The following is a 26,409-nucleotide window of genomic DNA, read 5'->3' on the forward strand; positions in this document are numbered from 1 at the left end:
TCCCGGGACTCCAGGATCATGACCTGAGCCGAAGGCAGTCGCTTAACCAACTGAGCCACCCAGGTGCCCCTATTTCCTTGGAATCATTTGATTTCTCTGAGGACCTGGCCAAAAAAGATAAAATATACTACTCAGTACAAAGTGGTGTGGGGTTACAGGAATAAGGGATGAGAGATGTTTTTCAAAACAACTTTTAAATAAACAAAGAGGTACTCATTTTCAATTTTGTTATATGCATCTTTTTTAATGTTTTTTAAGATTACATTTGTGTAAGACTGATGAATCACAGAGCTGTACCTCTGAAACAAATAATTCATTATATGTTAAAAAAAAAAAACTAGTAGGAAGGGAAAAATGAAGGGGGGGAATCGGAGGGGAGACGAACTATGAGAGACTATGGACTCTGAGAAACAAACTGAGGGTTCTAGAGGGGAGGGGGGTTGGGGGATGGGTTGGCCTGGTGATGGGTATTAAGGAGGGCACGTATTGAATGGAGCACGGGGTGTGATACGCAAACAATGAATCATGGAACACTACATCAAAAACTAATGATGTAATGTATGGTGATTAACATAATAAAATAAAATTAAAAAAAACTACATTTGGAATTCCCAAAGAAACGGTATTTAGCATACATCTAAGGATAGCTATTTGCAGTTATAGACTATAATTGAAACTTATATTTATGTAAATTCTGAAGCTTAGCTCTTCATACTATTCCTGCTGCTGTGAATAGTTAAGAGTAAAACAGCACATGTCCACTGTGTTTAAGAGAATCAGCTTTGCAGTCAAAATACCTTAGGTTTGAACCAACTTTTACCACTTATTAGTTGTGTACCCTGGGCAGTTGCTTGCACCCTCAACTATAAACTGAGCATAACTGCAGCTCAGAGATGTTGGGGTAATTAGGTGAAATAGAAAATGCAAAGCACTTCCCATAAAATATATACTCAATAAATGGCAGGCTTTTTGAGGCTGTTAAGGACTTTGCCATTCCATGTGCTGTTTTGTTACTACTTGTTTCTATTATTATTAATCTTCTTTCATGCCATGAAGGCTTTGTGGATCTCCGACAAATTCTTGTTTTGAAACTGAATGCATACGATATTTTCTTTTGGACGCTCTATTGAATAGCTCAGTCAGATAATAAGCAAGTATTCAACCTTTTGGTGCTTTGCACTGTGATACACACTGTGTGGGACAAAGAGATGTAAATCAAAATGTGTGCAGCTAAAAATATATCAAGAAGAGTGTGCTGACCTCCTTAGCTGAGCCTCACCTCTCAGGTTCACAGTCTATTTTCAGTTGCCACAATCCAAAGTCTGGTCTTCAGTTCTGCAGATACAGAAACTTGATCTCAACAGTTCAGCTAGAGTTCACCAACTCTGGGACACTGACTCACACCAAGCAAACTGTGATAAGAGAATCATTTACCAACTAGATGCCAGTTTATGAATATACAGGGGCTGTATCCCAGTCACAATAACAGACATCTGCCTTTTTCAATCTAATTATAAATCAGAAAGTTGCCTACAGAGCTTAGCATAAGAACACAGAGAGGTAATATTCTTTAACGGCATTTCCAGTAAGATAGACGTGCTGAAAGTATTGCCTATCCCTGAAGATACTGGGTGCAATGATCAGCATCCATCCTGTATCTGGAAAAATTCTGCCTCCTTGAAATACCTTAGCGCATAGACTGAAAATTTCACATTTGCTATTTTCTTTTAAAATCAGTCGCCATCATTATTCTTTTCTTGCAAAATGTGTTTTAAAGACTGCAGTGCTTGCTAAGTTGGAGATACTCAAAAGACACCCAGTTGGAAGGGTAGAGTATGTCATTACAAATGCCATTCCAGAGTTCAGGACAAAGTTGTAGCAAGAGATAGAAGTTTGGGAATTGTCCGTTTACAAATGTCAGCTAGGGTAAGGGGTAAACCATGGGCAATACCAACACTGGGATAGACAGAGAATACCGAGCAGGAAGAATTGGAGTCGTAGATGATCCAGGACAGCCTCCTGAAGAAATCCATCTCAGAAGAGAGTTTCAGTGAAGAGGTAAGTCTGTGTCACTTGTTACAGAAATAACCATCAAGAGTCTGTTACATTTAGAGATTAGAAATGACTGGTATTTGAGAGAATTTTAAATTCATAAAAATAGTAATTATTACTGATCACTAAATTGTTTTGGTGAAGAGATTGAGGAAAATAAGTAGTTTGAGGAGAAGACAAATTAGAGACAGAAAAAGTTATAAAGCGACTGCATGATAATTCCAAAGGAAACAAGGTCCATGGAGAAATTGGGGTAGATGGATGACCTCAAAAGGGCAAAGGGGGGCGTCTAGGGAAGGAGTGGCTGTGGGTTTTGAAGTTGAATGGCAGTAAAGGCCATCATAGTAGAGGAGAGACTTCACTGTGAGGGTAGGGCATTGGATGGGTCACTGACAGGAAGATTATAGGACAAAAAGAATACAGGGACAGATATGAAGGTTAGTGGATGACAGCAAAGAGGAAGAGGGCAACTAGCAAGACCTAGTTACTATGACTCTCAAAAAGAGTTGACTAGGCAGTCGAAGGATAATATCAAAAACAGTGGGGAGCTAGGAGAATACCTATCCCTTCTCTGGTAAGGGTAATAATATAAAAGTGGCCTCTATGGGGAGAAGAATGAGGGAAATATTTTACTGGGTAGTTGTTAGCAGCTTTTGGTAAGAGAAGATTGAGTGTGCAGAAGCTTCCTTTAGAAGGGATTGTGTCTCCAGAACACACAGCAAAAAAGGGGTGAGATGTACAGTCAACAGAGGGTGGAAATGGGAGGAGGGGGGAATGAAATGGAGAATAAGTTTGTGACAAACTTGGTCCAAGGAGGTCATACTAGATCATGAGGATAAAGGAGACAAGTTGTAGAAAGATGTCAGAGTGGAAATAACCAATATTTCATTAGGAACTTTGGCAATATGTTTTTCCACATTCTAGACAGATTGTTCAGATTGATGGAACCGGGAAAAAGGAAATAGATTAGCTTTAAGTAGTGATCGAGAGCTTGTGCAGTGTTTTAAAACATGGCTGCAAATTCATTGCCATTTTCTCTAAGAAGTGGGATCTATGGTTCTTCTCCTTGATCTGAGAGGGTTTGTGATTGTTTTGACCAACAGAATATGGCAGAAGTGGTACACTATGACTTCTAAGTTATAAAAAGCTATGTAGTTTCCATCTTGTTTGGAATATTTGCTCTTGGATTTCAAAGGTACTATGCAAGAAGCTAACTACCTTGAAGCCACAAGGCCCTGAAAGGAGGTGTTAGTGGTGTGTGTGAAACAGGCAGAGTGGCAGGTGGTGGAGAGAGTGCACACATGCAAGCCAAAGTGCCTCTATCCATTCAAATCCTACCAGCCCACACACCAGACAAGTACATGGAAAGGACTTTGATCCCAATACCCAGTCATTTCAGTCACTCCCAGCTGCTTGATTGAGTCTTCTCAGCTGAGGCCTCAGACATCATAGAGCAAAGATAAACCATCTTGGCTGACATTTGTGTGAGAATCTATAAGGAAAAGAAAATCATGGTTATTTATGTGTTCTGGGGCAGTTTGTTACACAGACATAGGTAATGGTCTAAGACAGACTATAAAGCATGTTGCCGAGGTGGTGTCATCTCTCATAGTTACTGCTTTCTTTTGTTCTCAGGTGTGTGTGGCCAGGGTAGGGGTGGAGGTTGGGGTGGGATTGATTTAGGAATATATGGTATATTCTCAACCAGGGATAGTATTCAATTGTATGCACAGGAACAGAGTAATGGATGATTGGTTAAAGTTAGTACCTACTCATGGAAAAATATTTCTCTTATTCTATCCCTTGCCTCCAAAAACAGCGACATGAATATAGAAAGCATTTAAATTGGCACAAAAATTGGTGGTGCTGGTGGTGGCAGTAACATAAGGAGCCACAAGCATGAAATAATTTGTAGGAAGAAATTACCAGATGTGGTGTGTGAGTACGATGGAGAAGAGAAAAGGAAAAGTCAATGATGACTGAGTTTCCATCTGAAGAATCAGGAATAAGGGCATGAATTCTGATGGAAATGAAGGATCGGAGAGGAAAGCAGAGGGGTACAAAACATGAAAATAGTGTGTAAAACTTGAAGACCCCTCTGCAAGAAGTATTCACTTAATTTTTGAGCCTCTCTTCCACTAACCTGGCATAAATTTCATTTCATGTTGTTCAGTTCTCCTGCCCTTGTCCTTGAACTTCTGACTTACATCTATAAAGGAGATGAGTTGTTGAAAGGGCATCTGGTCTACACTGTCACTTCTTAACACTAGCAGCTTGTGAGATGGCCTGTGTTATGTGTACACTGCCATTCACAAGAGCCCGTCACTTCCAGTTCGGTGAGCAGGCACCATGCATTTTTTAGGATAAGAGCATCTTACTGTTGGGATCTGGGGCAGGCACAGGGCTTCCTGTTGAGTTCTCCCAGTCCATTTCTTTAGTTGCACTACAAAACTATTTCTATTCAGGGGTTTTATGCCTTCAGAAAAATGTAAAAGGAAAATCTCAAAACACTAAAAAAAAAAGGTAGTAAGGATACAAAAGTATGGATGAAGAATAAATTTTTCTTTTGAGTTTTCTAAATTAAGTCTGGGGCTTGAAGCAAAAATTATCATTTGATTTGGTTCTAAATGTATATAGGGAAAATATTTAAGACGATTATGTTTTAAATGGGGTAATAAGACATAAAGGGAGGTAAGGTTCCTACACTTGAACTGGCAAAATGATGACAGCCGTAAATGGGGAAAGTTATGTTCATATAAGGTAATCGCTACAGCTACAACTAAAAGTATACAAAGTGATATACTAAAAAAAATGTAGATGAAACAAATTCTAAAGAATATTCAAGTAACCCACAGAAATGAAAAAAATATATGATAGAATTAAATCCTAAAATATCAATAATTATATTAAATGTAAATGGGTCTAAATACACTAAGCAAAACATACAGATTGACAGACTGGATTAAAAAACAGGGGGATGGGTTAGCCTGGTGATGGGTATTAAAGAGGGCACATATTGAATGGAGCACTGGGTGTTATACGCAAACAATGAATCATGGAACACTACATCAAAAACTAATGTAATGTATGGTGATTAACAGAACATAATAAAATAAAAAAAACACAACCTAGGTGCGCTTGGGTGGCTCGGGTGGTTAAGTGGCTGCCTTCGGCTCAGGTCGTGATCCCAGGACCCTGTGTCGGGCTCCCTGCGCAGCAGAGACTCTGCTTCTCCCTCTCCCTCTGCCTTCCACTCTGCCCACTTGTGCTCTTTCTCTCTGTCAAATAAATAAAATCTTAAAAAAAAAAAAAACACACCCTAACTTTAATCTGCCTATAGGAAACCCACTTCAAATATAACAACATAGGCAAATGAAAGTAAAAGAATGAAGAAAGACATATAAACACAGGAGTAGCCATATTAATAATAGATTAGAAGAAAGAGCAAAGAAAATTGACAGCAAGGGATGTTGTACAATGATAAAAGGGTAAATCCACCAAGGTATGCACCAAAAACAACACTGAAAAATAAGAGATAAATCTAAAAATATAATTGGAGACATCAACATCCCTCTTCCAACAATTAATAAAACTATTAGATGGAATATCAGCAAGGGCATAGAACTCAACAACATGACCAACCAACAGGCTCCAATTGACATTTATAAAACCAATAATAGCAGAATAATAGCAAAACACATACTTTTTTCAAGTGTGCATATCCTGGGTCATACTAGAAACCTCAAAAAATTTAAATTGATATTGTATAGAATGTGTTCTCTGACCTCAGTGAAGTCAAACTAGAAATCAATTAGAGAAAGGAAAATAGGAAAATACCTAAGCACTTAGAAATGAATGACATAAGTAATCTATGGGTCAGAGAGGAAATCTCAAGGGAAATTAAAAAAATAGATTGAACTAAATTAAAAATGCAACACATCAAAATTTGTGGGGAACACAACTAAAAAGCATCTATTAAAAAATTACAGCTAACATACTTAATGCTGAAAGACCAAATGTTTTCTCCCCTAAGATGGGGAACAAGGCAAACTCAGTGTGAAAGCAGTGCTGAGAGGGGAATTTGTAACATTAAATTCTTAATTAGAAAATGGAAAAAAAATAAAATTCTGAGCTCCCACCTCAGGAATCTCGAAGAAGAGCCAAAAAGAAAATAAAACCCAAAGCAATCAGAAGGAAACAATAAAGAACAGAAATTAATGAGATATAAGACACAAAATCAATGAAATAAGAGGTCTTTGGAAAGACAATATAAGTGGCAAATCACTAGCAAAACTGACCAAAAAAATACCAATTATCAATATGATGAATGAAATGAGATATAATTAAAGACAGTGCAGACATTAAAAAAATATGGGAATACCACAGCTTGACACACAATTTGGCAACTTTGATAAACTTCCCCTAAAAATACAAATTTATCATGAAATATCCCATACAAAATGGATCATTTAAATAGCCCTGTAACAATGAAAGTGAGTTTGTAACTTAAACACCCCCCAAAAAGAAATCTCTAGGCCTAGTAGGTTTCACTGGAAAATTCAACTAAATATTTAAAGAAAAATTCACACAAATTCTACAGTTTCTCCCAGAAGACAAAAGAGGAAATATTTAACAGTTTATTATATGAGTGTTACCATGATACCAAAACTAGACAGAGTACAAAAATAAACTATAGACCAATATCTTTGATGAATATAGTCACAAAAATCCTTAACAAAATATTAGCAAATAGAATACAAGAATAAAAAAGTATAAAAATATAATAGAATTATCATAACCAAGTGTGACCTGGGATGCTAGTCAGATTTAATATTTAAAAATATTAAATAATGATTATAAGATTGAAGAAAATCGCACAATCACATCGTTGGTGAAGAAAAAGCATTTGAAAAATACAACATATATTCCTGATAGAAATTAGAGAAATAGAAACAGAGGGGAATTTACTCAACTTGATAAAGAGCATCTATTAAAAAACAAAAGACAAACAAAAACTGTAGCTAACATTATACTTAGTGGTGAAAGACTGAATGCTTTTCCCCCAAGAGTGGGAATTAGGCAAAGATTTCTGCTCTTAGCACTCACATTCAACGTAGCACTAGAAGTACAGTTTGGAAGGGAAGTAATAAAACTGTCTCCTTATTTGTAGGCATTATGACTGCCCACACAAAAAAGCCCAAGGAATCTCCAAAATAAAAGTTCTGGAACTATTAAGTGAGTTCAGCAAGGTCACATAAGGGAAGATAAACACTGATACAAGTATCAATTATATTTCTATATACTAACAATGAACAAGTGGATGCTAAAATTAAAAGTGCAATACCATTTACAATTGCTCAAAAAATTAAATGAAGTAAAATCTATCAAAAACATCTATAGGACTTTTAAGCCTAAAACTACACAATGTTGATGAAAGAAATCAAAGAGCTAAATAAATGAAGAGATATAACAGGTTAATGGATTAAAAGTATAGTAAAGATGTCAATATTCCCCAAACTGATATATAGGTTTAATGCTATTTCTATCAAAATTCCAGCAACAACTTTTATAGGTATAGACAAGATTGTTCTATAATGTATTTTAAAAGACAAAGGTAGAATAGTTAAGGCAATTGTGAGAAAGAAGAAAAAAGTAGGAGGAATCAATACTATGCAATTACTATATAGCTATAGTAATCAGGACTGGGTGCTGTTGGCAGAGGGATAAACATACAGATTAATGGAACTGATTAGAGAATTCTGAAATATAGGAAAATGACCAACTGATTTTGGAAAAAGTTAGAAAAATAATTAAATGGAGGAAAGAGTATTTCCAACAAATAGTGCTAAAGCAATTGGACATCCATGGGCAAGAAATAAAGAAAAGAAAGAAATTGCCCTAAACCTCATAACTTAGAGAAAAGTTAACTCAAAATGGAGCATGAGTTTAAACATAAAACTTGTAACTGTGAAACTTTAGAAAAATCACAGATGAAAACCTTCAAGATCTAGGACTAGGAAAGGTGTTCTAGATGACACCAAAAATGATGATCCATAAAGGAAAAATGGATAAATTGGATTTCATCAATCTAAAACCCAGATATTTTTTAATGAGTAATTGGTTAAACAAATTGTGGTACAACTATTTCATGGAATACTACACAGCAATGTAAAGGAGCAATAACCTGAATGAACTTCCAGAGAATTAGGTTAAGTATAAAATAAATCTCAAAAGGATATATGCTGTATTAGTCCATTTTTACAATTCTTGAGAAATAGAGAATAGATTAGCAGTTGCCAAGGATTAAGGAAGAAGTAGGCGAGGGTGGGAAGTAGATGTAGCTATACAATGGTAACAAGAGATTTTGTAGTGATGGAAATGTTATGCATCGCGACTGTGTTAATGTCAATATCCTGGTTGGGAAACTCTACTATAGTTTTTCACAATTTACCATTAGTAGAAACTGGGTAAAAGATATATGGAATCTCTTTGTATTATTTCTCAACAACTGCATGTGAATCTATATCTCAAAATAAAAAAGTTAAATTAAAAATAGAATGAGACTAGGCATACCTAGAAATAAATATCCATCAACAGATGAATGACAAAACAAATTGTGATAGATCCTTACAATGGAATGCTATTCAGCAGCAAAAAAGAACAATCTACTAATACATACAACATGTATAAATCTCAAAAATGCTACACTGAGAAAAGAAGCCAGATCTAAGAGTACATTCTAGATTATGTATATGAAATTCTGGAACAGGCATAACTAACCTAGAGTAACAAAGAACAGATTGGTAATTGCCCAGGGCCAGAACTGTGTACAGATGAGGAAATGACTGCAAAGTTGCAGAAGGGGATTCTTAGGGGGATGTGTTTGATGCCAGGATTACAGTGTGTGTTGCAGGTATCGAAGTTTGTCAGTACTTATCAAACTGTACACTTAAAAGGAATACATTTTTGGGGGGCACCTGGGTGGCTCAATGGGTTAAGAGGCTGACTCTTCATTTATATTCAGGTCATGATCTCAGGGTCATGAGATCAAGCCCTATGTGGGGCTCTGTGATGAATCTGCTTGTCCCTCTCCCATCCCCTCTGCCCCTCCCCCTGCTTACGTGCTTGCGCTCTCTAAAATAAATAAGTAAATAAAATCTATTTAAAAAGTACATTTTGGAGTGCCTGGGTGGCTCAGTCAGTTACGTGTCTCCTTTCAGCTCAGGTCATGATCTCAGGGTCCTGGGATCGAGCCCCACATTGGGCTACCTGCTGAGCAGGGAAGTTTGCCTCTCCCTCTCCATATGCCTCTCCCCCCGCTCATGCGCTCTCTCACTCTCTCACTCTCTCAAATAAATAAAATCTTTTTTTAAAAAAGTACATTTTGTTGTATGCATATTATTCAGTAAAGGTCTATTTAAAGAAAAAGAATGAATAAAATTGAGAAATTAGAGTTGATACTATAATTTTTGTTGTTGTTGTTTAAGTTAGAAGCTGTAGCAAAAGAGAAATACTCTCAGGAATGTCATTCTAAGACAGGACTCTGCTCATCAAATGCCTGGTAGGTACGAAAAAGACTAGACTTTGCATACATTTCTCTTTCCCATCTTTCCCTAATCTCCCTTGGCCGGGCCGAGGAAGAGAAGTGAGTTACCATGTAGCTCAGACATAGAGGAATCCAGTCACCAGATGGGCCATACAAGATGGAAATTCATCTTATCAATGAGGTGAAGATGAGGAAAATCACAGCATAAGGCCAAGGCTGTGATATGAATGCTTAACAAATTGGGAGCCAATATTCTGTAGTGTTTCAGAGTGAGACTCAATTGGATTCAAATCCCAGAACAATTATTAAGCATGAGAAATTAGGCAAGATACTTAATGTTTCTGAGCCTCAGTTTTCTCAAAAAAATTCCAAAAAATAGCAATGGTAATTCCAATCTCCTTGTGTTACTGTAGGTGATTTGTGTGAAACTCTTTGTAAACTGCCTGGCATGTAAGTAACTGCTCAATGAATGAAGAATGCTGGAGTGTAGGGCTGAGGATCTGGGAAAGAAGTGGGACAGGGGCTGAGGAGCTCAACAGAATCAGCTGCAGGGGGTGGGGCTGGAACTTGAGAGGCTTGGAGTCCAACTTAAAGGACTCAGCTGAGGAGGCCAAGACAGACTAACCGGGGAAGCAAAGAGGAAAGGGGAACATATGATGTCTAAGAAACCCAGCAGGAAATAGTGATGAGCAGGAGCAAATGAGGAAAAAGAATGAGCATGGAGGGAGGCAAGAGTGGTAGGCTTAGCAGTAAGGAGGTGATTAGAGTGGAGGGGAAGAAAGCCAGAGGGCAAAGGGTCAAGAAGGAAATGTGAAGGAATATTGTGTTCTCAGGAACAAATCAAGAGAACCAGTTGCTCTGAAAGATCAAGTAGCAAAATGTAGTGATTCTGAAGTGTGAGGTCGTTGAGTATGTGTCTCTGTTTATATTGTTGTTGTTGTTCAAGTCTCAACTCTGAAAGAACAAGCAGACCCAGGTTGCCAGGATGTATTACTCCTGCTGCTTCCAAATCCAATTCTGGCAAGCGCAGTCATTCCCCATGGTATTCCTGTTAGCATTCATACAGTGCTCATTAGGACTTGAAATCTTTTCAGCCTTGTCAAATTCCATTATATGGCACAACAAATCTTAACTTGTAGATTCTAGTGTTTCTTTTCACATCAATTAAGTTTTAAAATCAACTACCGAGACAAAGAAAAACAAATACCGTATGATTTCACGTAAATGCGAAGTCTAAAAAACAACAAATGAACAAACAAAACAGGAACAGACTCAGAAATACAGAGGACAAACTGGTGGTTGCAGAGGGTAGGAGGCAGGCGAAATAGGTGAAGGGGATTAAAACTAAAACTGTCACTTAGAAAATAAGTCATGGAAATGTTAAGTACAGCATAGGAAATATAGTCAATAATATTCTAATAACTAGTATGGTGACAGATGGTAACTACACCTATCCTGGTGATCATTTCGTAAAGTATATAAATGTTGGATAATTGTGTTGTACACCTGAAACTAATATAGTATTGTAGGTCCACACTTCAATCAAAGAGCAAAACAAACCATACCACAATTTTAAAATCCAAAAAAATAAAATCAACTGCCAAAAGTAATAGTATTTTTTGTGCTCTTATATTGAGTTTTTTCGTAATAAGAAAATTATCACTTTATTAGGTGTTTTGCAATTAAAGAAGTATACCCTCCTTGTACATTTCAAAAAAAAAGACATAATTGAAATAACAATACTGGGTTTTTCAATTCATTTGCATGTAAATTTATAAATTGTTTCAGCTAGTCCATTGTTTTCTATATATTTACTTCACATCAAAAACATCCAAACAGGGGCTCCTGGGTGGGTTAAGCATCTGCCTTCTGCTCAGGTCATGATCTCAGGGTCCTGGGATGGAGCCCCAGGTCTGCTTCTCCCTCTCCCTCTGTCCCTACCCCCTGCTCATGCTCTCTCTCTCAAATAAATTAAAAAACAAAACAAAACATCCAAACATTCCTTTCAATCTACCAGCAGAGCAAGTAAATAAAATAATAGTATTTAATACTACAAATATCTAGACATTCAAAATTACTCTCTTTGATGAAAACAAATATTTGGGTGCAAACTGGAGTTGATCATAATTATATGCAAGTAATAGTTCTATGAAACAGCCAATTATACCACTTGAGCAATGTGAATTTCCCACAATACATTTAGTTCCATATTGCTACAACTGTGTCTTCCAATATTACTTGAAATATAGTCTGCCTTTGTCATGAGAAGTACCCTCAAGTAATTTTTGCTTTTAACTTTTTTTCTTAAACAATTCTTAAAATACTACATTACCACCCAACAGCAGCAGACTATTTTCTTCAGGACAACTTGTAATATGAAACTAAAACAACTTTATAGTTTCCAAATCTATAGCAAATACGAAGAGCTCACGTGATATTTTAGTTTTGTTGACAATTATATTTTATGTCATTTAAAAAAATCTATCAAATTCTCTGAACATTAATGTATCTCAGGGATCTCTTTGACCTTTTGGGGAAATACAATGTATTTTCTTAAAAATTAATAATTATACTTGACATCTGTTTGCTTAAGGGCCTGTGTAATTTTACCAGTGATATCTATAATTTTCCCTGATTTTCAACATGATTCTTCCTTGAAAAATATTGCAAAAAGGTGAGGAAATTAAACTACATTTTAAAGAAAAAATTATGTGTACACCTGAAACTAATATATGTCAACTATACTTCAATTAAACATGTTTTTATTTTTTAAAAAAATTTCAAAAAAGAAAAATTGTTTTAAAAATAGGGAATATCCCAAATTCAACAAAGTATATCGAGTGCATGCTGAGACATGAGGAGATCAGAACTTGAGTGGGCACCATTATGAATGGCTAGAAAAATATTTAGGAGGCATGATCAGTAGGGTTCATTGAATGTGTAGGGGATGAGGAAGAGGGAACAGTGTAGACCTCATATAACTTCCAAATTTCTAGCTTAAGCAATGGATGGGGTGAATGGAGGGGCCATCCCAGGCCTGGGAAAAGGGATAGGGAAATTGCTCTTTTGATTAATTGGGTCTAAAAGTAGAGTTCTAATAAATACGATTTTGTATTTTCTAGCCCACTCATTTGCTTTTATTTAAAGGTATTTTTTTTTAAGATTTTATTTATTTATTTGAGAGACAGAGAGCACAAAGCAGGGGGAGAGGGAGAAGCAGGTGCCCAGCTGAGCAGGGAGCCCGATGCGGGGCTCGATCCCAAGACCCTGGGATCATGACTTGAGCCGAAGGCAGACGCTTAACCGACTGAGCCACCCAGGCGCCCCTTTAAAGGTATCTTTTTATGAATAGAGCAAGATTTAAATATTCTGAAGAAATACTGGTTAGAGGGCAACTGAGATTGTCATAGGATTGCTAAATATAGTTGCTAGACTCATCTGGTTCAGAATTGGGCCAAGTATCCAATTTTGTCAAGAAAAAGAATCATCTTTCATGCTTTAAACAGATTTTGAGTGCTTACTGTGTATCAGGCATAACTGGAGGAGTTGGGGGCATAGTAGTGACAGAACAGACACAATCTCCACTCTCATTGTGTTTATAATTGACTGCAAAAACGTAAATGATGAGTAGAAGGCAATGAAGATAAATTCATCTCAAATCATTACAAGTGTTATGAAGAAAACAAAACAGGTAAGGAACATAATAAGGACAGAGTGACTTGAGTGGGGAAGGAGAATATGACATATGCCTCTGAAGGGGTGGCATTTGACCTGAGCCTTGCACGATGAAGCCAGCTGTGGAGAAATGGGGAAAGACCTCTTAGGGAGTGGACTCCAGACTTCCTATACAGGGCAGCAATCTGGTTGGAAGAAATCTGAGGGGACTTCTTTAGACATTTGCATAGAAAACACTCTATTTTCTTACAAAACATATTAATTTGAGATAGAAGGAGCGAATACCAAAAAAAAAAAAAAAAAGCCCACAAAACAGGTGACTGAGTGCATCTCTTTATATGCATCAAACCACATTTTGGACTACCAACAGTCAAAACAGAAAGAATAGCACAGGGCGCCTGGGTGGCTCAGTCGTTAAGCGTCTGCCTTTGGCTCAGGTCATGATCCCAGGGTCCTGGGATCGAGTCCCACATCAGGCTCCCTGCTCCGCAGGAAGCCTGCTTCTCCCTCTCCCACTGCCCCTGCTTGTGCTCCTGCCCTCGCTGTCTCTCTGTGTTAAATAAATAAAATCTTTAAAAAAAAAAAAAAAGAAAGAATAGCACAAATAAAGGCATAAAGGCAGAAACGAGCTTGGCTCTCTCAGGGGCTAGAACCTATAAAGAAACAGAGGAATGGGTAATAAGAAATGAGCTCAGGGAGAAGGGCTGGGGGAGCATGTCATGCTTGGCCTGGTAGACAACAAAGAGGATTAGAGGGTCTAAGCAGGGAGATGATGGGGGTGTGATTTCTGTTTTATAATATTAAATTCTCAACTCATCATCTGGTATAATTACTATTAGTAGTAGTCACTGATAGAAAAAGAGTACATTTAGAAAGAAAAGTGCACAATTTTGTTGTTATACTTTCAATCTTTTTATGTAAAATACTCATTGTCTCAAAATGGACTCAAAATGGCATTTGCTGATGCTGAATGTTGTACCCTAACTCATGTTCTGGAGAGATGTCCTGTTTGTCACCCGTGTAATAATACTCAAGATTTGTTGAACTTCTGATTAAAGATAACTGGTATAGGTAAGTTGGAAAAACAGACAAATTTTATGGTGGGTGAAGCTATGTATTTGCCTTAAGACACTAGTAATTTTCTTTCATTAACGGTACCAAATATCTGATGATGTTGAAGCATTTTCTTTGGGGCAGGGTAGGAATATTAGATTTTACAATTGTTTCTTGACTTTTACACAAATATGGGAAAATCTCTCATCTGCCCTAACAATTTCTACTCATATGTGCAAATAGAGGGATGAATTTCCTAAGAATGTCATGATGGTTTTCTTACATAAAATTGGAAAAATGTATAATTATTTTTAAGTTACATAATCTATAACAAGTGAAAATATGATCATTAAAAGAGCTTTTTTTTTTCTTTCATTCTTTCTTGAAAAACCCAAGCTCAAGGGCTTTTAGGGTGGAACAAATGTTTAATACCAGGTACCTGAATTAACTGATTGATTAGACCATTGATTCATTCTATAATTACATACTACTGTTTTTTTGGATGATATGTAGGAAAAAAGAATAATTATTAAATGTATTATCTGTATAATCAAATTGTTTACAGCCTAGTTGATGAAACAAAGCAAGAACAAAAAATGTTTACAAGCAGGAGAACTGATATGAGGCAGCAGTAGAAGAGATATCACAAGGCAGTATAGGTTTGGAATGCCAGAAAACACTATGGATCATTCAGGATGGTGGGAGCCTTAGAAAGTTGAGTTCACTTGGTTGGCCTCCCTCCTGTCTGGACATTTTCTCAAAGTGTACAGACAGGTTTCTTCAACAGTATACAGCCAACTAAGGTCAGATCAGGGTTGAAGTTTACATTTGAACAGCAGAAAATGTACAGGTCTTAAATTGGTTGCACCATGACAGTTCTATAGCCTTAAAAGGGAATGTTTTTACCCCATAATCAAAAAAGATCTTTCATTTATTCCATGCTCTATTATTTTCTTTAGTGAACAGACACTTTAAATTGCATACTTGTAAGGCTTCTGAAAGAAGCCTTTCAGAAATCCATCATAGTCTTCTTTCCTTCGAATGACTAGATCCTCCCTCAGTGTTCTTTCCTGCCGACTCAGGAGGTACCCAGAGACAAGTGCTAAGATGATTTATTTAAAAGAAATTTTAAAGCAATTTATGACCAGTGTGCTCAAATAGAGGTATGAATTGTCTAAGAGTAGCTTGATGCATTTTTTAAGTTGCAGAATTTTAAAGCCACACAATTTATTGTAAAATTATAATTTGGGCTCTTTTTTCTTTTCCTATCCTCCTCCAACAACTTAGTCCTAAAACTCTTAGGTAGAGAAGAGTAAGGTAGGCATCTGTGCCAGTGGCCCAGATGAGCGTACTAGAGCCCCAGCAGGCTGAGGACATTTGCTCTGTAGGAAGGCAGCAGAGAGTAGGGTGTAAAACCCTAAGGAGGGTGAGGACGGTGTACATAGGAATGGTTCTCCCTGCATGGCCCAATCGGGATCAATATAGATATCAAAATAAACAACAAAGGTAGGGACCAACTACAACCCACTGAATAATATAGGAAACCATGAGTCCATTCAGGTACAAATAAATGAATAAATTGAAAGTTTGGTGAGGAATGGGGTAGTAAGACAGTTTCAAAGTACCAGCTCACAACACACTTACTGATTACTACAAGGAGAATGAACTTTATGTGAAGTTTTGCAGAATCAAGCTTAATATAGTGATCAAGATGAGCTTCTTTAATAGTGGAACTAATCAAAATTGTGTGCCATCTGATAGAATACAACAAGAACACAACATTACTTCTGTGATATTCCTGCCAAAGATGCACAATCTAAATCTAATCATGAGGAATCATCAGACAAACCCAAATTAAGAGCATTCTACAAAATAGCTGGCCTTTAAATTTCAAGCGTCAAGATCTGGATAGTCAAAGAAAGACTGAGAAGATTGTTTCGGGGGAAAGAGACTAAAAAGACCTGACAACTATATGTATCTTGTGATTCTAAGCTGGAGCCTTTTATTACAAAATTATTATTGGGACAATTGGTAAAGTCTAAATGGGGTCTGACAAGTAAGTGTTAGAGATATATTTGTGGTAATTCCTTGAATCCAATGGCTGCATTTTAGTTGTGTAGGAAAACGTCCTTGTTTGTAAGAAATACACATCACAGTGTTCTGGGGTGATGGGAATGGTTGTCCTAAATGGTTCAGGAAAATAAAGTTTCTTGTATTTTTCCTTTCAACTGTAAGTTTGAGATTATCTTAAGAATTATAATTTAAATTTGCTTTTACAATCAATAATAATCTTTTAATTTTAATCATATATACTGTTATAAATATATTATTAAATTAGATAATCCATCTGGCATTGTAAAGCATTTTGTCAGATCACCTGAAAAATAACAATACAGACTGTCACTGGGGTTTTTTTAGTATTCATATGGGTATGTAACATATTCTTTTTGCATTTAAAGAAATGAGGGAAATGTCTTAGTGATTAAGTCTATTGTAATAGAAAATAGGATGATTTATTTTTAGTATTGTAAGTCCAAAGCATGTGATTTTTTCCCCCAGATAACAGAACAATAGATGCAGTCTTATGATTCAAAAGAAGTCATTTTTACTCATTAAAGAAATCAGAGCCAGATAAGACATATCTTTTGCAACCTTGGTTAATTTACCTGACTAATCCAATTTTATAAATTAATTTTATAATTTCTTCTATAACTTTAAACTTTCTATGGTGAGCACTGTGAATTGTGTAAGACTGATGAATCACAGACCTGTACCCCCAAAACAAATATATTATATGTTAAATTAAAAAAAAAAAGAATTACATAGAAATTTAACTAAATTGGACCTGTGATAAAAGTATCTACCAAGAGTCTGAAATAAAAAATTTTAACCCCAAATCAGAAGTAATAAGAACAGCATTAAGTGGTCATAAGTGAAAGGATATTTCCCTGTAAATAGATACATATGTAGATGTGCATATGCAGGCATATATGTAGATATCTACATATTTTTAATATAATGCTCACCACACTATGTATTAGGTATTATTATTAGACTTATATAATAATAAGTAAAATAAGTAAACTGATATATTTATAATATTAATATATATAATAATAAATAAGTATAATAATAATAAGTAAACTGGAGTCTAAAAGGTTACATAGTCATACAAGTTGTTAAGTGAAAGGCATAAGTTGTCTTGGGAAAGTGTATCCCAACTATCCATGCTTATAAATCTCTTTACTAACTAGCCTTCTGAGATAGGTATGGCTGTCCCTAAATTGCCCAGGACCCAATGCAATTATGCTTCTAAAACCACTGTACCCTGCTACTCCCAAAGATTAGTGTTTCTAAGAAATCTAGTTAAAAGCTATATCTAAAGAAACTCCAAGTAGAAAGAAGTAATGCAAAGTCAACACCAAACCTCTTATAGGTGGAGATATGAAATAACTCATTTGAGGGGTGGTAGGAATAATGGGTCGATTGTATTCATCTGAACCTTAAGTCTTTTTGACACAAATGCACTTAATATATCATTTCCCCCAATTAACAGCCTACCTGATTCACTGCCCTAACCCCCAACTGAAGTCCCACAGGAAGGGACCCAAGCTAATCCTCATCTCCTCCCACCCACCCTAATTACCATAGTCATCTGCATTTACATTGACTGGGGGAAAAGGCAACAGACTAAGAGAAACACTGATTATCTTTGCAATTTCAAGTCCAATCTGATTTAGAAACTACATATCAGTTTAACTTGAAGTAGGCTAAGAATGAAATAGAATTCTATGTTATGGCCTATATCTAGAAATTCAAGTATCAGTAATTGATGGCTTATATTTTAAAATAAACTTTCTTGGGTTATTATTCCTATCTTAAGTGTAAATTTGCTGTGATAAGTGTTTTTTATAAAGTTCAGAATTTTATTTTACTAATCAGGGGGGAAAAAGTACTTTATAGACTGAATGTATCCCCGCCAAAATTCATATGTTGAAGCTGAATACCCAATAGAACTATCTTTGGAGCCAAGGCTTTTAGGAAGAAATTAAGATTAAATGAATTCATAAGGATGGGGTCCTAATTCAATAGAATTGTAGACCTGATAAGAAGAGGAAGAGATTCCTCTCGCTCTCTCTCTTTCACAGGCACATGCCAAGGAAAGGCCATGTTAACACACAGTGAGAAGGTGGCCATCTGCAAACCAGGAAAAGAGTTTTCTTCAGAATCCAACCATGCCCGCTGATTTCAGACTTCCAGCCTCCAGAACCATGAGAAAATAAATTTCTGTTAAGACACTTAGTCTGCAGCATTTTATACGGCACCCCAAGTTAAGTAAGACAGTTCCCAAATCGACTTCAACTTATAGAGATAAATTCTATGCAATTGTATTTAATTCCTAGTTTCACTCTCAAAAGCTACTGAGATCATTACTTCTCTTACAGAATCTCCATATTCTTTATTCTGTTTCATAACAAGAAACTTACATTTACTTCCCTTTGAAAGAATTGACACAAATTGCTATTAGAAACATAATCTGATGCAAAATACCTTCATAGGTGCCGTAGTTAAGGAGCTGTGCAGTATTTCAGAAGGATGGTTTTAAAGCTTAGAAAACAGGAGCTACATCTGATCTAGTAAGTGAATTAGCAAGATGCTAATACAATTAGAGAGGGGATATGACTGGTCCAGTCACAACTAAAGAGAGGGCTGGCGAAGTTCCCTTCCAACACAGAACATCTTGGATTCTGATTCACAGACGTGCAGTTTGGGAAATGGGTCATTTCTTCAGGCTAAGTTAGTACGCCAACTGAGTAATTATTACTCAAGTATAATAAAAATGACCAAAAAAAAAAAAAAGTCTTCATGAGACTCTAAGATTAAGCAACTGACAAGGTCTATGTGCTAACAGTATAGACAATGTGGGGATGGTTGTTAGGGTGAAATGCTCTGTGCCCGATGCCCAAATTAGAATCCCAGCTTAGTTAGAATCCCCCTTCTAGCTATTAACCTGAGGCAACTTTTCTGAGCTTCAGTTTCCTCACCTGCAAAATGGGATGATAATATGTCCGACTAAGGAGGAAATGAGTAAATCCATGTAAAGCCCTTGAAAAAGTCCCTTGCATATAGCACTCAATGAGCATTAGCTATAGAAACAGTAGGACCAACTCTGCATGTGAGTGCCTACATACAGAAAACTTGAAACAATTTTGCTTTACAAATTACATATAATCAGCTTTATAAATTTATGTAATTGCAGAAAATTATGTTCCTACTTCTATAGCTAAAGAGCTATTCCTGTTCTTTAAGTGATTTTTGAAAATGGAGTATTAAGGTAAGATGTTGTGCTGGCTGGTCTCCATTTACCCTTCTAGAACCATTCGCCACTCTTCCCTGCCTTATTATACCCCAGGGGATTGACCTCTACTCTCTTCACACCTGGTGTCCTGCTCTCTGCTCCCTGTGAGTTTGGCCAGTGGAGGCCCTGATAGGAGACTGGAGGTTGGTAGGAGAGAAGGATCAGAGTGTATTCCTCCCCCTTCCCCACTTCCTCCCTCATCCTCTCCCCTTTTACTTCCCCCTCCCAAGTTCCTCCCTCCCCAGCCAAGATTTTAGTTGTGTATGTGTTCCTCCATGTAAGAGGCAGCCCCCTCACATGTCCAACACCTGGTCTGTAAACTTTCCTTCTCCTTGCCCCTTCTGACTTAGGGGTGGTAACACCATTCCACTGTTCCTAGTTCCTAAGTAAGGTGGCTTCACCATCCCTTGCTCCGTGTCATTTTTATTAAACATTATTCAATGATTGTTTTCCATCTGCTGTGGGTTCTGATATGGATACTTTTAATTTAGTTATATATTTATCTAATTTGATAGTGCTCTTGGAGGTCACCTTTAATTGTCCTGTTTCTAAGTTGCATATTTTAAATCACACTATGTCTATTTAGAATTATCAAATAAATTAACTGGAAACTTTCATAAAGCTCAGATGTTTTAGTATTTGCTCTAATACAGGAATTCTGTGCATTACAAAGATTTTTTAAAAAATTATAGTTATATAATGTGCTAGTATCACTTAAGAATAAGTCTGGATACTGACCAATTGACTAAAGTTCAATTCTGTTTTTTTCTTTTTTTTTAAGTAGGCTCCATGCCCAGCATGGAACCCAATACGGGGCTTGAACTCAAAACCCTGAGATCAATTCCTGAGTTGAGGGGTGCCTGGGTGGGGCCCAGTTGGTTAACTGTCCAACTCTTGATTAAGGCTCAGGTCATGATCTCAGGGTCATGATATCAAGCCCCAAGTTGGGCTCTGTGCTTGGCATGGGACCTGCTTGTCCCTCTCCCTCTGCTCCTCCCCCTGCTCTCTCTCTTTCTTTCTCTCAAATAAATAAATAAAATCTAAAAAAAAAAAAAAAGACCTGAGCTGAGATCAAGAGTCAGATGCTTAACCAACTGAGTCACCCAGGAACCCCTGACTTAAAGTCAATTCTAAAACAGAATGTCAGAAACACAAGCAAGACCTTAAAATGGGAGTATAGCACACTCTTTTGTCCTGTCATGAAGGTTAAAAAAAACAAAATGGCTCACCCAATTATTGGTACTATCATGGATGGCATGTAACCCATATATCTATAATCTCATTATAAGTAAATTAGCCCAGTCAATTCTTGGGTATTCTTCATCTGAAGATGTAGCTTGTACAATATTAGTAGCTAAGCATTTTGGATTTAAGAGATGGTAAAGTGGCAGATTAATTAACTTTGTCCTATTCTGACGCCAAGAACCTGAATTATTACCATCCTAGAAAACTGAAGCAAACACACTGATTGGAGGAAATGGTATAAAACCCAAGGATAGCCTCTGTAAGAATGTGACTCATCAAACTCATCAAACTCATGGTTTGAATTCTTCTATAGAATATTTAACAAAATCTCAGAAGAGAGACTAGAGTTATGGTATTTAACAAGTGCATACCACTTTGGCTGTGTTCTTACCCCACCCTTGCCATGCTATCCATCTACTAAAAATGGATAGAAAACAAAATCTCTCTCAAACAGTAGCTAGAAGGACAAAAGACACTTGGTTCAGCACTACTAGGAAGAATCATGAATATACTCACATTCCAGCAAGAAAAAAGGAGAAATAGAACTGCTTAATTATGAGCCATGTGAAATGCCATGGCAAATATGCAAACATATTGAAGCAAAACAAATGTGTAGAGAAGAGGAAGAAAGAAAGGAATGTAACTTTCAAAGGAAAGATAAAGACCTTAAATGTAAAATTAAAAAAAAAATACCTCAAAGCACAAGAAAATTCATCACAATGATCTCACCTTAGAGAATAATAAGAACATGAATTCAAGAGCTCAAAGATAAGAGGATGAACAATAAAAATTGAGAAAAAGGGGGAGGTTGTAGATTTAGGAAAACAAGAGAAGACTACGAATATAATCACAGAAATAATTAAAGAAGGCCAAGTATAAAATAGAATTTACTAAAAATTGAAATACTGACCTAGAGGAAAGATTTGAGATAATTATAGTAAATGCATATTGAAAGAGACAAATAAAGAGATCACAGGAGGGCTAATAGTTATTGAGGACAAAGAAAATCCAACATAAGGATATATAGCACTCTTGAGGTAAGGAATCTGAACAAAGAAATGCACATGTATCCAATCATATAAGGAATTTTTCCTAAAATGAATTCACTGAATCTCTCTCTCCATCTGTACACTCAATGGGAACAGTGTTCACCAAAATGTAATGATGAATACTGCCAAATGGCCAAATTTGGAGTGATTTTAAAACATTTGTCATTTTCACTTTTCTAATATTTAAGGTAAATATGTTTCATCTTATTACAAAAAGAACAGAACTGATTTGCCTAAAAAAGTAGGTGATATATTGAAGCAGACATTTTCAGTGCCCACGCATTTCCCTTCAACCTTCCTGTGTGCTCCAGCAGACTCCCTACTGCCAGTACTTGCTTTTCTGTGCCTAAATGTCATCTCCCTCAGCAGGGGAAGCCCACTGTGTGCCTGTTCACATTGAGTGTGACCCAGAAGTGCTGAGAAACTGACATCCACCCCTAGCAGCCCTAAATCCAGCCCCCTTGGACTTCAGGTCAGACCTATATTTTGTACCATTTCCTAGGATTTCTCTAAAAGATCAACTCCAGTTACTCACCATAGAAGCAGACTAAATAGTGTGCTCTATTCTGGCTGCTTTCCCTTTCCTCATTGTCCCACTGCCCTGTTGATGTCCTGTACTCACCTCAAATAAAAGATTTGCATTCAAATTGTTGTTTTAGGATCTTTTGGAAGAGCTCAAATTTTTATGTACATCATGTGCAAATAAAATAATAAACACTAGAATTTCAAAAGTGCCCAAAATGATTCTGGATGGTAAGGTTGTTTTTTATAGTTTTTCTTCATTGAATGTTTAAAATTGTTCAATTATAAAGAAAAAAAATTATAAATAAAAAGGGAAGCAAAAGATATGGACTAAAGGAAAACATTAAAGCAGGCATTATCACTGCATATTAGAAACCAATGTCCATAACTAAGCAACATCCTAAAATATCAACACATTCTGCCACATAAAACCATTTCCATTGTGCAAAATAAATTTTACAAGACAAATCTGGAAAGTAGGTACCATTGTACCTAGGTCTGTATCTGCTTTCCTAGTTTCCTATCTTCCCCTGTCAACCATTTTGATTCTGTTATTCTTTTCAGCATTGTACTTTCACATTATTGTACTATCACATCTACTTCTGTGCTTATTAGTGCATTGTTTGTATCAATAAGGTCTATTTTTAAAAGCAATCTCTACGGAACCATAAAGTAGGAGACTAGTAAAAAATCATGAATCCTATTTATTCCAAATCAATAATTTTACAAATTATACCCAGAATCACAATGGGATTCATTCAAGTTCAGCTGTTTAAGAGCAACTAGGGGGGCGCCTGGATGGTACAGTTGGTTAAGCATCTGACTCTTGGTTTCAGTTCAGGTCCTGATCTCAGGGTCGTGAGTTTGAGCCTTGCCACCAGCTCCACACTCAGCACGGAGTCTGTTTAAGACTCTCTCTCTCTCTCTCCCTCTGCCCCTCCCCCCGTGTTCATTCATGCTCTCAAATAAGTAATTAATTAATGCAATTAGGAACAGAACAAAACCAGGTCACCTGAATTCTAGTCCAATTATTTCTAAAACTCTTCTTCATTCAAAATGTCCTTCTAAACCTATTTCCTTAACCAGGTGCTGGTAAACAATGACGTGAGGTTGATAGCGAACAGGCAGGAAGCAAGTAAAAGGTGATCAGAGGCAAAAGCAGTAGATAGACCTTAAAAAGGTAAAGATTATAATGTCCTACTTCGGATTTGACATGATTCACTGATTGCTGCTAGACGGAAATGGTATGTCTGGGATGGACAGAAGGGGAAGGATGACGCAATGAGGAGCAAGTCTGAGCAGGGCTAAACCAAGCACATCTATCCACGTCTGACCAGTTTCTCTTCTAGGGTAAGGTTTAGTTGCAGTTCTTGCCACAACTCCCCTTCCTCTTTTGTCCCAGAAGTTCAAGGCTCTGTAGTTTAAAAAAAAACCAAAAAACAAAAAACAACCCTTTAAGCTTTCAGATATTTTGAAATAAATTTCGAAGGACAAATACTTCTTCCATAATCCTAATGTCATTCTGAAGTTGGAGTCTTCATAGGTAATTGCTGGCAAATTTAGAATGGGAAAACAAAATCACAGCTCTCAGTGTTTCTGAAAGACAGAGAAAGGCTAAAATTAAATTATCTCCCATTAACGAATTTTTGTGTATTTTGGATGCTGGACTTTTATCTATTTTTTTCAGAAGAAAAATAGACAAACAAAAATAATAATTATGTGACATTTAAGGTCAAAATCACAAAAGTTCACATATGATAGTGGCATATTTATTTTTTTAATTTTTAAATTTTTATATATATAGTGGCATACTTATAGTTTGCTCCCTGTCACAGTCTTCTAAAGCTAAACTTTGAAATCAAAGTTCTCATGGCATGTATTCATGGGTTAGGCTCATAAATTGAATCATGTATTATGTACGTGCCACAATGCTAGTCAACATGGGCAGTTTAGAGATTATAAAACACTAAGAGATAGGAGTTTATACTGTATTTGGTGAAGAATATAGTTAGCATAACAAAAATCAAAATAAATGGTATTTGGAGGATGAGCTTTGTTAACAAACTCAAACCTTTGCTTTGTTAACAAACTCAAACCTTTGCTTTGTTAACAAACTCAAACCTTTGCTTTGTTAACAAACTCAAACCTTCGTGCTGGAGTCAGCCACATCGTCTGATCACACGCAATGCACTTCGTATCCTTCCTGTTTCTCTTGAGTTTTTTAAAATGCTTTGTTTTAAAGTTCCAGTCTTCATTTGACCATGTTGTTAGAGTTAAGGGAAGAAGAGGAAAATCCATCTTCAGGCAAAAACATTAATGGAAGAGAATCCCTTATGAGGTCCCCATTCTGTTGGCTGTAATCCATATAAGATTTTTTCTGATAAAGTAAATGACTGCTGGTCAGACCTCAGAACTTCAAGTCCATATTCACACCTTTCAGGCAAAGTTTTTCTTCCTTTCCTCACCTTGAGAAATCTGGGTTTGCTTCTAATGAACTAACTATAGATACTTCTATTAAAATAAATGCCTAGTGTGAATACAGAGAAAGAAGGGATTACTTTTAACTGGAGAGTCAGATGAGGAAGGTTTATCCAAGGATTCAATATTTGAGCTCAGGCTTAAAGAAGAATTCCTACAATGAGAGTGTGGGAGGGACAGTCTAGGCTGAGGCAGCTTTACTTCCTGATTTGGGCCATTTCTATGCTCACTAATAAAGGATAGAGCAGCAAAATACAAAACAGAGAAGTAGCTGTATCTTTGTTTTTAGTTTGCAGTTCCAACCAAAAATCAGTTAAAAACTCAGAAATAGTAGAGACTTAAACAAAACAAGCTTTTAGAGTTTTCTGTGAACATGAATTATCCCGCGTACATTTTCCCCATTATCATGCCTGATTTAAGTTTGGATATTATCCACTGCTCTATAGCATTCCTTTATATTCATCTGATTGGCTTTATAATATCAAACAAGCTCCTGAGTAAGTCACCTTAACTTAATCTTCATAAATTGTAAGTGTGGAAATCTTAAAAATATGAAGAAAAACTTTTTAGTGAATAAATAGGTAAGGGAAGGAGATGTTAATCTTAATACATTATTTGAATGATTAGATATAGTGTTCCTTTTTGACAGAGGCAAGCTTTCTTGAAATCTTAATGTCTTAGAAGTGTGTTTATCATGTAGGATTTTTACTTTATTAATATCAAAGTTTAACTTTTTGCAATCTTTTCTCCTGTATTTGTTGCCCATGTATTGGCCTCCAGTTATGTATAAGATAGATCTATGATAATATAGGGTCAGACTTTTATAGCTCTTATTATCTGATAAACACTAAGGGCTAAGGGCTTTATGTATATTAACTAATTTGCTACAATATCCCAATGAGTTAAGTACTTTTATTATGCTCATTTTATATTTGGAAAAACAGAGGCATAATTAACTTGACCAAGATTTTACCGTTAGTGATTAGAGGAGCAGAAATTCAAACCCAGTTAGTTTTCTTTCAGATAATGCTCTCTTAACCATTGCACAAAAGAGCCTCTTATAAAATCAAGACTATTGTTAATTATAACAATAATTATAGATTATAATTGGCATATAGATATACAAATTAGCCATTCCTAATAAATCTTAGTTCATTAAATCTGATTTTACAATATACAAATTAGCCCATTCCTAATGAATTTTAATTTGTAAACATAGCTGAAATTATAAATCAAAGGAACATAAGGTGATTTATCTGATTACCTTTGAAAGGTAATCATAAGCGTAAGCATTTCAAGATGTATACATAAATATTTCAAGACATATCAGTTGATGCATATTTCATGTATTTATTTAAAGCTGGTAAAATATGTTAGAAAAGTCCAAAATTTGTTTCTGAATTTTTTCTAGGAAATGCTTAGAATATAGG

At 36.2% G+C, this 26,409-nt stretch overlaps 1 long non-coding RNA gene across 1 annotated transcript; it reads right to left on the reverse strand.

Annotated features, from left to right (window-relative positions):
* Positions 1-79: 79 nt before the first annotated feature.
* On the reverse strand, positions 80-25,303 carry LOC145722990 (uncharacterized). Its single transcript, XR_014147627.1, has 3 exons — positions 24,648-25,303; positions 1,280-1,335; positions 80-104 (listed from the first exon to the last, which is right to left on the reverse strand). It is a non-coding gene; the product is annotated as an uncharacterized LOC145722990 (long non-coding RNA).
* Between the last annotated feature and the right edge of the window lie 1,106 nt (positions 25,304-26,409).

This window comes from Leptonychotes weddellii, chromosome 1 (assembly GCF_054177405.1).
Source record: "Leptonychotes weddellii isolate Sample4059 chromosome 1, ASM5417740v2, whole genome shotgun sequence".
Classification (NCBI taxonomy): Eukaryota; Metazoa; Chordata; class Mammalia; order Carnivora; family Phocidae; genus Leptonychotes; species Leptonychotes weddellii.